The 13,507-nt window shown below is 42.0% G+C and overlaps 1 long non-coding RNA gene across 1 annotated transcript; it reads left to right on the top strand.

Moving 5' to 3' along the window:
• Positions 1 to 817: 817 nt before the first annotated feature.
• LOC118946030 lies at positions 818 to 9,610 on the top strand. The gene is made up of 3 exons (XR_005041213.1): positions 818 to 886; positions 1,071 to 1,127; positions 8,644 to 9,610. It is a non-coding gene; the product is annotated as an uncharacterized LOC118946030 (long non-coding RNA).
• The last annotated feature ends 3,897 nt before the right edge of the window (positions 9,611 to 13,507 follow it).

Raw genomic sequence — 13,507 nt, 5'->3', positions numbered from 1 at the left:
CTCTGCCAACTGGACTACAGTATGTATGGAACACCTGTCTAAAGGCAGGCACTGCTATATACATGCCCAACATCTGGGTCCATTAACAGTGCTTTACATGCAATCGCCTTAGTATGCCTTTAATAAGGATGCATGGGTTAGTCGTAAGCCAAGCTTCAGACCCCCGTTTGACGTCCAACTCCTCTCTATTTTCCCCTCTCTCTCTCACCATCATATCCTGCTTCCTCTCATCTTCCTCACTGTATTTCTCAGCCCACTTGCTTCATGTCATAGAGGCACCAATGCCTTTTTTTCCCTAAATCCTACTGCTACCTCCTGCATAGTTAACATTTTACTCAGATGGTGGTGCATAGTCCATCACTAGTACCATTATCATCTCAGATACAATCTTCATTCAAGAGTTAACTTATCAGCCTTAAGCCGTATGGCTTTCTTGGGGCAAAAGGGTTGCCCAAGATCTAGCCAACTTCAGTATCATTCATTCTATTCTTCACATCATTGTCCTCTGTTTAGGACATTCACAGCCATATAGTATTTGGAACAGCAGGTGACTAAAGTTGGATATGGTACTTTATTTTTTCAGATTCATGGCTTTAAGACATGGGCATAAGACAAAGGCTTACCTGAGGCATTTTTCCAACTGGTTTCTTTGTTCAATGTAATTGCCTCAGTACTCTCAATTCAGGATTTTCACAGCTCTACTATGATTTTGACAGAGCTACCTGCTATAATGATTACTCGTAGGAGGTGTGAAACAAGGTCTTAACTCTTGGCTTTTTGCAATGAAAGTGTGGTTCTTTTTTTGTGGTTGCAGTTAAACTTACAATAGGACCATAAAGCGTTTCCCCCAATCAGACTGGATGGGAGGCAGCTGAGAAATGAACATGTAAGTATCAGTTTCTGTCTAATTAAATACGGAGAGCAGTCTCAGACCTGCTTCTGCCTAGAGCTGGATCCTCAGCACTGCTGGGTATGCTGCTATTGGTTTTTGTGGTAGCACACTGCCACCTATAGCTCAAACCACAATACTCCTCATAACCACAAACCTTTGTCTGTCTGTCTACTTTCAGATTACTGAAGAGGTTAGGTAGTGACAGATACCTGATGCCAGTTTCATCAGTCAGCTGGTAAGATAAAACATTCTTTTTAAGATCACATACTTCTTTTGATGCTTCCTTCATCACTATTTGTACAACATACACCTGTAATAACACTAATCATCAGAACAGGGGATAATGCAACTTCACCTCCTTATCTGCTATGATATGAGAGTGAAATGTGTTTTCTTAGTGTGAGGTTTTGTGAAGCCACATTTGTTGTTTGCTCCTCCTGAGAAGAAAGGAGAAGAAGAGGCAGCTGGAGGAGCAATTTTTGTCCATCAAGGGCTATTGAGAGTTCAATTATTTATCTTGTGAAGTGTTCCAAGGATGTGGTCAGCTCATCAGGGTCATAATGCACACAGAGAGAGGACATGTGCATGAGGCAATAAGAAGAGGATGTTATTGTAGTTAGTGAAGAAAGGCAAACGAGTGTTTCCAGATCCTCGATCCTCCCACGGTTCATGCAGTGGTTGTGAGGAAGTCTTGGACTCACCACCTACTGTATACATCTCAGCTGGTGAGCTGTAGCAAGACTTTAGTGGTCAACTCTCTGACTTTATTCAGCTGTTTAAGACATCAGTGAAAGACAGACAGACAGACAGACAGACAGACAGACAGACAGACAGACAGACAGACAGACAGACAGACAGACAGACAGACAGACAGACAGACAGACAGACAGACAGACAGACAGACAGACAGACAGACAGACAGACAGACAGAGAGACAGACAGACAGACAGACAGACAGTATCACTGTACTAACATACCACAGGAAGCTGTACACCCACTCATTTAGAGGATAGTCAATGTGAATAGTATAATGAAATATTATTATTATTAGCTGTATAATTTGTTCTTTAGGCCTTTTTGCTCGTGTTTGTAGATCAGTGGCACAACACATTTCCCTTGCCAGGATTCTGAGAATTATGAAAACTAGCCTTTAGCTACCCTACTTTCACAATTCTCAAAGCACATCTGAAAAATGACAGTGAATTGTATAGCAGTGGTTATAATGTTATCTGTTTCAGAATCCATCACCAGACTGTTCACAGAAAATATCACCTTCAAATGTACAGTTAATGCCATCTATTGCTCTCAGTGAAATGGACTGGGAGACTTAAGAGAAGTGACTGATTTTACACTGAACTCAATAATCCATGAAGCCGGTTTTGCTTAAGTCATTGTGCCGTGCTGTGGGTATGTTAACACCATTAAATCACCTCAAATGTCTTATTGATTCAATCTTTTTCACAGTGGACGACAAGTGAATTGAATTCCCCCAAAGTGCCTGTCCATTTCCTGTCTGTGTGCGACGAGCAGCGAGGCTGCTGGGAGAAGCTCAGATTCACTCTGTCTTTCAATGCATTTTACACACTTACAAAACATGACAGCACATATTTCAAATATAAAGATTAGAAACTTAACTGATCCATTTTTGTTGTTGCAATGCTCAAAATATAATATTTTAACCTTCAATGACTACAAAATAGTGCAGCACCAAGTGTGATTGAATATAGTATTATAGTATAAACACCATTCTTTCTTCAACCAATGCACTATACAATAGCTAATTAATTTTACCTCGGAGCGATGTATAATCTTTTCTCTCATCCAGAAAAGTAGTATTAATCCTCTCTCTGTTTTTGAGAGCAGGCAAAATACATGCAAATTCTGGCTCCTCACTCAGCCACCCACCCACCCACCCAGCTGCTGCCCCAGCCTTGGCCCAGCCTGTCAGTGGTACTCTATAGCACGGCTGCTCTTAGTAGCCGTGACTCTGTGACCTGCTTTCCCGCTCTGCTGCGGCGACTCCTGCGTGAATAGCTGCTGGCGCCTCTCTGTGGCCTGTCTCCCAGATCAGGACACAGTCTGAACACATAGAATGGGCACCATTACCACGCACTGTGGATAGTCTTTGATTGTGTTATTTTACTATACGCTTCTTTATGTCTGCCTGTTTCTGCGCTGCTTGACAATGCCCTCCAGGTCAGGTATAAGACTAACAATAGGCGTCTCCTTCTATGTTCCTCAAAGACTCTGTATTGTTCCATTTGCATGCTTCATTCTCTCCCTGCTAACGTTCTGCATGAATAAGGAATATGAGAGAACACAGACAGAGATATAGGCCTTTAGATTTATTTTCAGAAAGACGTGCATCAAATGCATCCCTTTGACCATCATTTATACAAAGGACCAGCAAACAGGGATGGATGTAAGGAATGTGTGCAATGGGAATGAAACAAAAATTGGCCTCACAATGATGCAGGGGCAAAGCATGCAAGTTTTTGAAAGCCTATGTAAAAGTCCAGTCAGTTACCTCTAAATGCCTAATTAAATATGTCTGTAGCCATAATAACTGTGATAAGTTTCATGATGATGATATGATTGCAAGTCCCTTATGCACGAGCACTTATCATCTGTGTGGGAAAGCTGTCCACCATCCCAGTAGCCTACGGATGGAGTGAGGCAGGGTAGACTAGACTCTAGGCTGTGGAGCAATGATTCCCTCTGATTCCCTCTGCTTGCTACCTGCCTAATCCCTGAGTCTTTAAAATTGTGTTTGGAATAAACTCACTAAAGGGAATAGAGATTCAGAGAGCTGAAGGAAATTGAGAGCTCTTTAGGTTTGATTGACAGCTCTTCTCGGTAAGTGTCTCTTAGTAAGAGGCACCTGCCTCAGTCCTGGTGGAATCTGCATTCCAAAGCGAAGCGCAAAGGCGCTGTCTTAATTATCCCCAGGAAAAAAGAAACACAATTAACAGTAAAGTGTTTAGGGTAGACAGATTATTAACTGGGGTCTATTCAGAGGAGACAGACGCTGGGCACTTCTGGGATACGGACATGTCCGTCAGCATGGGATGGGATTGCCAACCAATCCAATTAAATCTCAAATCTTTCAGCCGGTCAGCACTAGCCAACGGTGTTCATCATCCAACAATGACATTCCTTTGGTTTTTCATTTAAATCCAATGTGTTCTCAAGACAAAAGGGTTCTATTCAGTCCAAGATTGCGCAACAGCAATAGTTTGCATTGATAAAGCAATCCTTACAATACACTAAAACACATATGATTACATTATGTTTATCCAAGGTTAAGTATGAGTACAGTATTCATGAAGGTTGTCTGCATAAGGTTCAGTATGGCTGTGAGTGGCTGGTAAAGAGGTTCCTATTTGAGCCTGTATGTAGCCTGTATATTAGAAGCCCTGGTTCTCAGCCATCTACATGGGAGGTTGGTCACTCAGGGTCATGGACATGGGGATTCGGATTAAGACGTTGATGGATGTAACAAAGGAGATGGGGGCTGTGACAGAGGGAAGATGCCAGTGCTTTTCTACATGCACTTCACTGGAGAGCAGACCCTCCAGGCAGTGGCATGCCAGAGAAAGAAGGATTGCAATGAGCCAAAGAACTTTACTTCAGGAGAGGCAGACCAAATGAAAGTCTGGAGCGCTGGGTCTCCGGGTCAGCTAGCAGGTGGGAATGAGATGGAGAAGAGAGGGAAAAACAGGGTGGCGGAGCAGGAACGTCACATCTGGCCTGAATTAGGAAGGTAATACGTTGGGCCATGAAAAAGTGTTTGAGGATCTCGGAGGCAGATCTCCTTTCCTAAGTAACACCAGGTTAGTGTGTCAGCGGGGGCAGATGAGAGTGGTTATAGCTGGTCTTTGAGGAGCAGGTGCCTCTTCTACTGCTGTGTCATACCCACTGCTGCTTAACTGAATGGAATGTTGTTAGTCTAACATTGCCATAGGATATCTACGCAGAGGATAGTTTCAGTTTTACATACTACTCAGTAGTTGCACTAGATCTTGTTCAGTATTTCTCATTTAGAGGTACTTCATCAGATGTGCTATATCATGTTGAAGAAAACAATGGCTGTGGTGAATGTTGAACTTGACCAGTGCACTGTGGTGGAAAAGCAGAGTGTCCCATTTAATCATAGTAAGTGGATTACCTCACCTCACATTACCTCATCCTCTAATTTGTGAACATATTATTTAAAGATATCACAATATAAAACCCCTTGGCCAGCTGATTTAACATCCCCTGACCGCCCACTGTCAACTATTAACAGGGAGATACATTCAGTGACAAAATCCTTGGAGAAGCCAAGAGTAACAACAGCGTCTCCTAATCGTCTCATAATTCCCCCTATGGCTCGATCACATTCAATGTCTCACACGGCTTCTTTCCCCCTGCTACCATAGCAGGGACTGACATTTTGGAGAATTGATTCATCGCTACATTAAGTAATGTAGTAATCAATTACTCAAACACATTTTTTTTGGGGGGGGGGGGGGGGGGGGAATAAGCATATTAAAGAGGCATTAATGTCACTATTGGAGGAATAAAATGGTTTGGTTGCAATGTGAGCTGTATCTGACTGGGAGCTCTCGGAGCCCCTGCTCAGTTGGTAACCCGGGCAGCACAGTGAAGTGGAAGGTCTCTTTTTCACGCTACCATTTCTATCCCATTTCATCGAATCCCCCACTATTGTTATCACATGTTCAAAACAATTCAGTGCTGAGGTTACCCAGTAAGTGAGCCTGCATCTGCTCTCACCGGCGAGTGGGATGAGCAGCTGTGGACAAAGAAGACAGTGTGAGGATCACAGTGTAGGAGTAACTCAGAGATGAAAGGCGGAGACAGTGCTATAACACACTTTTACAGAATACAGTGTCAAACTGGAACACAGCTTTGTTATTCAAGGTTTTCGACAGGATATTGGTCACAAAAAATATGGTTTCATTGTTGTTGTACACTATTATATTCCCCATCCACTTTACTAGAATGCTATATTTTTTTGTACTACATAGTCAGACAAGGTAGTTATGAAGTAGCTTCAGGACTATTATAACAGAATTGAAACACAAATATGCCTTTGTTATATTATCTATACATTTATTGGCACTTTTTTTCTCCCCAAGTTCGTGATATCCATTTGGTAGTTAGTCTTTTCACATCACTGCAAGGACTCCCGTACGGACTCAGGAGAGGCGAAGGTCGAGAGCCATGCGTCCTCCGAAACATGACCCCGACAAGCTGCCCTGCTTCTTGACACACTGCTCACTTAACCCGGAAGTCAGCCGCACCAATGTGTCGGAGGAAACACCGCATGTGCCCGGCCGCCACAAGGAGTCGCCCTAACCCGGACGACGGGTTTAACTTAAGTTTTTTAATCAGAACTGTATGGTCTCCAGAGCTATACCTGAAACCTAGCCCAAAGACACAGAGATGGAACCAAAATCAGATTTTTTTAAATAAAAATAATTGTTTGTATTATTGGCCCACCCAACACCTATGAAGGACAAAGGTAAGTTTGTTTTACATTTTCATTTTTTTTTTGTTTTTTTGTTACATATACACTTCAAATACATGGTACTTTTATACACACATCAGAAATACAGTTTGATATACATTAAATGGTACTCAGCCTTACAGTATCTGATATACATGATATTTAGTGTTTACATATTACAGATCATGAGCTTTAATCACCTCCTCAGATACTCTTAGCCCATCTCACCTATCTCCACAGACCACCCTCTCTTGATTTCCATGTCCCACATATTTTTCAACTGTGCTGTGATGTTTTACATGAATTCTGAACCTTTCTGATCTCATAGTATCCACAGATTGTAAATTAAAGATTACAATTTTTGCTAAGCGTATTATTACTGTATATTGTTAATTGATTGACTACGGCTTTCCAAATCCAACAACATTTTAGTTTGAACAGCTTTTTAGGCTTGCCTCGAGTACATTGTACACCCTTGTGGTTTAACAGGACATAATAATTATACTTATCTAGTAATGGTTGGTGCAATAGTATTGGACCAGTTTAGTATCTAGGATCCTCATCAGTCCATAAGGATATTTATAAACTGGGTGGTTCGAGCCCTGAATGTTGATTGGCCGAAAGCAGTGGTTTACAATATCAGATCATATACCACAGGCATGACAAAACATGTATTTATGCTGCTCTAATTATGTTGGTAACCAGTTTATAATAGCAATAAGGTACCTCTGGGGTTTGTGGTATATTGCCAATATTCCACGGCTAAGGGCTGAATACAGGCACTCCCCGTTGCATCATGCTTAAGAACAGCCCTTAACCATGGTATGTTGTCCATATACCACACCCCCTCGGGCCTTTTTGCTTAAATAGTTCATTACGGATATGAAAATATAATATTGTTGAATATTGAATTATGAAGCATTATGCATAATTTCCCCCATAGCCACCATATCAACATGTATTATTTGTGTCCACACAACAAAATTCAACAATACACAAACTGGGTTCACATAACTTTTGCTGTGTACTATACCCCAGTTACCCACACTCATTGGGTGATGATGGGGGGCCGGTTGGTCGCAGCTCTGTAATTATTTACAAAGAACAATAAACAAAAGACTGACCAAATCAATAAATCAGTAGATCTCTGGATATTTGAGAGGCAGCATTATTTCTTTATTTATTTGGGTGTTTTATTTGTTTTCGTCTCTCCAAGGCAGGAGCAGGAATCCCAAATTATCCAAGGGGTTAGGGGGTGCGGTGCCCCTGAGCCCCTAGCCCCATAGCGGAGGTAACATATTCAATGGCCTGGGGCGAGTGGTGGAGAGAAGCAGCCCTGCTGCATACTGATGGTAGGGAGAGGAGGCAGTAATTGGAGCTACAGAGGAGAGGGGAGAGGAGGGCAAGCACTGGGAGATGATGGCTTTGTTTTCTCTCTCTGTCTGTCTGTGCTGCTCAAACTCCTCCCCCCATACCTCTCCCTCTCACGCTCACACTCACTTACTGCAGATAGGGAGGAATATAAAAGAGATAGTTGCTAATTGGTTCTCTCCTGCTGCATGCTTAAATATCCATAGGCATTCAGGGGTTTTCTAGGGGTTGTATGTCTATTAAAACTAGTAAATGACATATACAGTACTTTGTGTATGGTAATTCAAGAATTAGATAAACGTATAATGTATTGTTATAGTGCACAGTGGCATGTGTGAAAGACTGGTAGTGAAGTTATTAATTAGTCTACAGCGCTTTCAGAAAGTATTCACACCCCTTTACTTTTTCCACATTTTGTGTTACAGCCTGAGTGAAAAAATAATATGTTTTTTCACTGGCCTAAACACAATACCCCATAATGTCAAAGTGGAAATGTGTTTTTTGAAATTTTTACAAATTAATAAAACATTTAAAGCTGAAAAGTCTTGAATCAATAAGTATTCAACCCCTTCGTTATTGTCATGATTGCTCCCGCACTTCCCCCCTGGCGCTCGAGGGCGCCAGGCTCCCCGGCATTGCGTCCTCCTGTCATCATCATTACCCACACCTACCTTCCCCCCGTCACGTGCATCAGCGATTATTGGACTCACCTGGCCTCAATCACCTCTGTCATTACCTTCCCTATATCTGTCTGGCTCCCCGCTCTGTTCTCTGCTTCTGCATTAATGTTCGTATGTCTTTGTATAACCGTGTGTTCCGCATGAAATGTTCAACTTCCCGTACTTGCTTCTCATCTCCGGCCTTACAGATTGCAGAAGCCATCACACGAAGCATCGGGGAGTGCTGACGTTCCGGTTGTGGGTGACGTCGGGTCCGGGGACCGACACCTATGGAACCGGGGGTGCCTAAGCCAGCTCGTCGGTCTGTCACGCCCTAGCTGGCTCGAGAGGTTCCTTGCCCCGTTTGGCTCAGAAGGCCAACCGGGGCCTCAGCCGTATCGTCAGGTTTTTACGCCCAGTCGGCTCGTCAGGCTGCTACGCCTCCGCCGGATCGACAGGCCTTCATGCCTCAGCCAGCACGCCAGGCTCTCACGCCTCTGCCGGTTCGTCGGGGTTTCACGCCCAGCGCCTGTGCCTCGGTCGGCCCGTAAGTTGGGTGCTCCTGTGGGGGTGGTACTGTCACACCTGCCTTCTCCCCATCATGTGCATCATCTATTATTGGGCTCACCTGGACTCAATCACCTCTGTCATTACCTTCCCTATATCTGTCGGGTTCCTCGCTCTGTTCCCTGCTTCTGCATTCATGTTTGTAAAGCTAACATGCTGACCGCAAAATAAATTTACACATACACGTTATTCGATAATTTCACCCACACTGCTCGTGCGCGTCAATGAGCGTCTGAGTAGCCAGCCGCTAAAATATAACTTGGTTCTATTTGTGACACTTGACTCGCTGCAAGTCCCGCCTCTCCCTCATTGGTTTATAGGAGCATATACCCATGTGGGTGATTGAAAGATGAACGGTCCACATTCCAGTCCAGTTGGTAGTGGTAATGCACCTTAAAGCTGGTTGCCAAACGCCATATAGTCCAAAGAAGGAGAAGCCTGAAGGAGGAGAGATTACTAGAAACAAACCTTTAACCTTTTATCTGTGGATGAACTGTCAGAGTAGAGGACCTTGTGCATTTCAGGTAAAATAATAACCCAATGTTTATGTCCCAGGACAAGTTGAATGGCTGTGATAGGCGAAAACTAGGATGGATAAACAGCATTGTAGTTACTCCACAAAAGTAACCTAATTGACAGAATGAAAAGCAGGACGCCTGTAGAGAATACAAATATTCCAAAACTTTCATCCTGTTTGCAATAAGGCACTAAACTAAAACTGCAAAAACTGTGGCAAAGAAATGTACTTTATGTTCTGAATACAAAGTGTTATGTTTGGGGCGAATCCAACACAACACATCACTGAGTACCACTCCTCATATTTTCATGCATGTTGGTGGCTGTATCATGTTATGGTATGCTTGTCATCAGCCAGGACAAGGGAGTTTTCTTAATGATAACATGAAACTGAATAGAGCTAAGCACAGGCAAAATTCTAGAGGAAACCCTGGTTCAGTTCAGATGACCTCAGTTCATCTTTCAATCACCCACATGCTTTCCAACAGACGCTGGGAGACAAATTCACCTAAAACACAATAACCTAAAACACAAGGCCAAATATGCACTGGAGTTGCTTACCAAGATGAAATTGAATGTTCCTGAGTGGCCTAGTTACAGTTTTGACTTAAATCGGCTTGAAAATCTATGGCAAGACTTGAAAATGGCTGACTAGCGATGGTCAACAACCAACTTGACAGAGCTTGAAGAATTAAAAAAATACTAATGTGCAAATATTGTACAATCCAGGTGCGCAAAGCTCTTAGAGACTTATCTAATCGCGATATATTCGTTTTTATTTTTTACAAATGTTAGAATGTGTCTTCCACTTTGACATTACAGAGTATTTTCTGTAGATGGTTGACAAAAAAAAATTGTGAAAATAACACATGCTTCCACATGTATGTGTTCATGCAAAATAACACACAACTCTTTTAATGTTGTGTAGAAACATGAGTAGATATTTTACGCTCTGTTTGTATCTCCTGGTTATAAAACACATGCTTGGAGTCTATGAAAGGCAATTTAAAGCCTGAAAGGATGTAAATTGGTAAATATCAGTTTAATCAGAGCACATCGAAGTTAATTAAGAAAATTACTCTGACAAACTGTCTGAAGCTGACATAAGAATGCAATCCAACATGGCAATCAGGACCTTTTCTTGTGGAACAGCCACACAGCTCCCTCATGTAGGTAAGAGACCTGCTCATTCAGTATGCTGCAGCACTGTACAGTAGATGTTGTTTAACATCTCAATCTAAGAAACAGTACAGGAGGTAGCCATGCATGATAGTAAATGTCTAGCCTACCAGCCTAGCCTCAAAGACGTAACATAGTAAATGTAAAACTGTGACACTCAAATTTTTATATGTTATGTTTGGTATGGTTACGTGAGACCGAAGCTTACTTTAGCCAAAAACAAAGGAGGGTAGTTAGTCAGGGAGAATGGGTGGGCATATAACACGAACGTCTAGCAACCCAAAGGTTGCGTGTTAGAATCACATATAGGGTAACCACATTTCCAATACCCAAATGCGGGACAAAGGGATGAAGTTGCGAGACTTTCTAGGGTGACCACATTTAAAATACCCAAATGCAGGACAATTTAGGTATTGTCCCGCAAAAATCCTCCTCCTGCTGCACAGAACGCCCGCTGCACCGAACTAGCTAATTGAAGCCCACTTTTTTGCCCCATGCAAAATTTGGTAAAGCAGAAATGAGAGAAAAAATGTGTGGCTGTTTTATGAAAATCTGGGAATATTTGGCCACAAAACATTTCTGGTTGGTCTCAAGGAGACATTGAAGGGAGACATTGAAAACTGCATTGAGTAAAGTAGCAAAAAATATGTTGAATGAGCAACTAATGAGCATGGAGACAAGTTTGACAAAATCACCTTATATATTTTCAGTCTAATACAGCTATTTACGTACTTTTGTAGCTCTTTGTCAGACGCAGGCTTTAGTTAGCTGTCCTCTTCAAGTTTAGCTGGAATTTTGACCGAAAGGATTTGATAAAAGTGATTGGTTGATGATATGACATTGGCCTACCTCGCATCTTTCTTTGAACAGAATATCAGATCTCAAGAACAATTGGAAACGTGTTTAACATCACCAGTACCACATTCTTATGATATAGTGTATATCTTATCAAAAGCATAACTTCACTGCAAAAGAGACAGGTTGGAATGGCTGACTGAAATAAGGGGCAAATCAACTTTTTTTTGTAAATTAGTGGCTTTTGCATTTGTTGATAAAATGCGTGACAAGGGGCTAAAATGGTCTGGTCTGCACAATCCGGGACATGTGGTTCCCCTAATCACATCATGGACTTTAGCATTTTAGCTCATTTGCAACTTGGCCACTACTTGCTACTTTTTGTCTACTTTGCAACTACTTAGCATGTTAGATAACCTTTCCCCTAACATTAACCTCTAACCCTAACTCCTAATCCTAACCTTAACCCCTAGCCTAGCTAACATTTGCCATCTAGCCACCTAGCTAACTTTAGGCACAAGAAATTGGAATTCGTAACATATTATACTTAATGCAAATTTGTAACATATTGTATGAATTGCAATTCATAACAAATATGAAATGGATGATGGACATCCACAAACTAAAATATACCATATGAAACGTAACATACTGTATCATACTACATGGAGGGAGACAGGTTTACATTTAATATGTTACACCTAGGTTAAGTCCAGGTTAAGCCTACAAGACCATTTGTGTCTTATGAACTTGCCTTGAAGAATTGTATTCCTTAAACGTTCACATCATCACGGAGCTCTGCTCTGTTGACACAGATAAGTGATGTGACATGCTGGAAAAAGTCTGAGACGACTAACTAGAGGAACAAAACGCTGTTCTCGTGGCGGTGTGTTGAAGTCATTGCTCCCCACCAGCCTAGACTGCAGTGAAACAGGTTGAGCCTGGAGCCTGCGGGTCAGTGGAAGGACGTGAGCAATTGGAGCTTTCATTTCCTGTCAAAGAGGAGCAGCAAGGAGCTTTCAGAGGCATCAGTCACAGCCTAATTGGGCCCCGGTGGGTGACACGGCAGCGTCGTAAATAAAACACAGTTTTAGTGTCTCTACCACTGGACTCTTTAAACCTTCATCACAGAGCAAGCACTTCCAATGAAAGTCTACGTCTAATTACTCAGCTAGAGGATGGATTTTTTCTGTCCCTTCCTGTAATTGATCCTTTTTTCCATATGCATTTATTTTTTAATCTGAAATGAGAGCATACATTGCCTCAGCACTGGAGGACCTGTTAGGAGACAGTAATTAGCAGGCCTGGTTAGTGGGCCTGATGGTATCTGCTGCTGTCTGGCACACTGGTCTGGTGTCACTCTGACACTACTACTGAGGAGAAGGCTGCTGCTGTGTTGGAGGTGAACTCCATGGGGTTATTCTCTTCACTCAACTGCCCAGCCAAACACACACTGTCCAGGCTTAAACATGACTTCACTCACAGTTAAAACTCAGCAACAAAGGGTTTTGCTACAGAACCTTCACAGTCATGTGTAGCCTAACGGCAGTCATTTCATAAACTTAAAAGGACCACTATTATACAGATTTAGAAGAGGGATACATCATCTATAAAGCTATGTTTATTAGGATTTGCCACTTTAATTCAAGCATCAAATTAATAAGCAAGAGGATAAACCTATTGAAAATATGCATGGCCAAATGCAATATGCATTGTGCTGGGGAAGAAGGAGAGGCATGAAACACACAAGTAGCTTTGAATAAAAACATTGATTGAAGATATACGAGAGGTAGTTCCTGCAATACCGTTGGTATCTCTATAAGATTAAAGTAGTATGGCCATGTTATGTTTGTAGTGTGTGATTGTGTGGCTGTTGAAATTTCAAATGTGTAGCTGTATAAATGTATGCTAATTTGTGTAAATACACAACTTGTCCTAGGCTGTGAATTATGAATAGGGCTTATAATATACTTTTAGTCTCTTGGTTCTTTTAAATTCACAGCAGATCAAAATATA

The sequence above is a fragment of the Oncorhynchus mykiss genome, chromosome 1 (genome assembly GCF_013265735.2).
Source record: "Oncorhynchus mykiss isolate Arlee chromosome 1, USDA_OmykA_1.1, whole genome shotgun sequence".
NCBI classification, from domain to species: Eukaryota; Metazoa; Chordata; class Actinopteri; order Salmoniformes; family Salmonidae; genus Oncorhynchus; species Oncorhynchus mykiss.
Note: the sequence above shows the minus strand (reverse complement) of the source record. Positions and strands in the feature narration are given on the sequence as shown.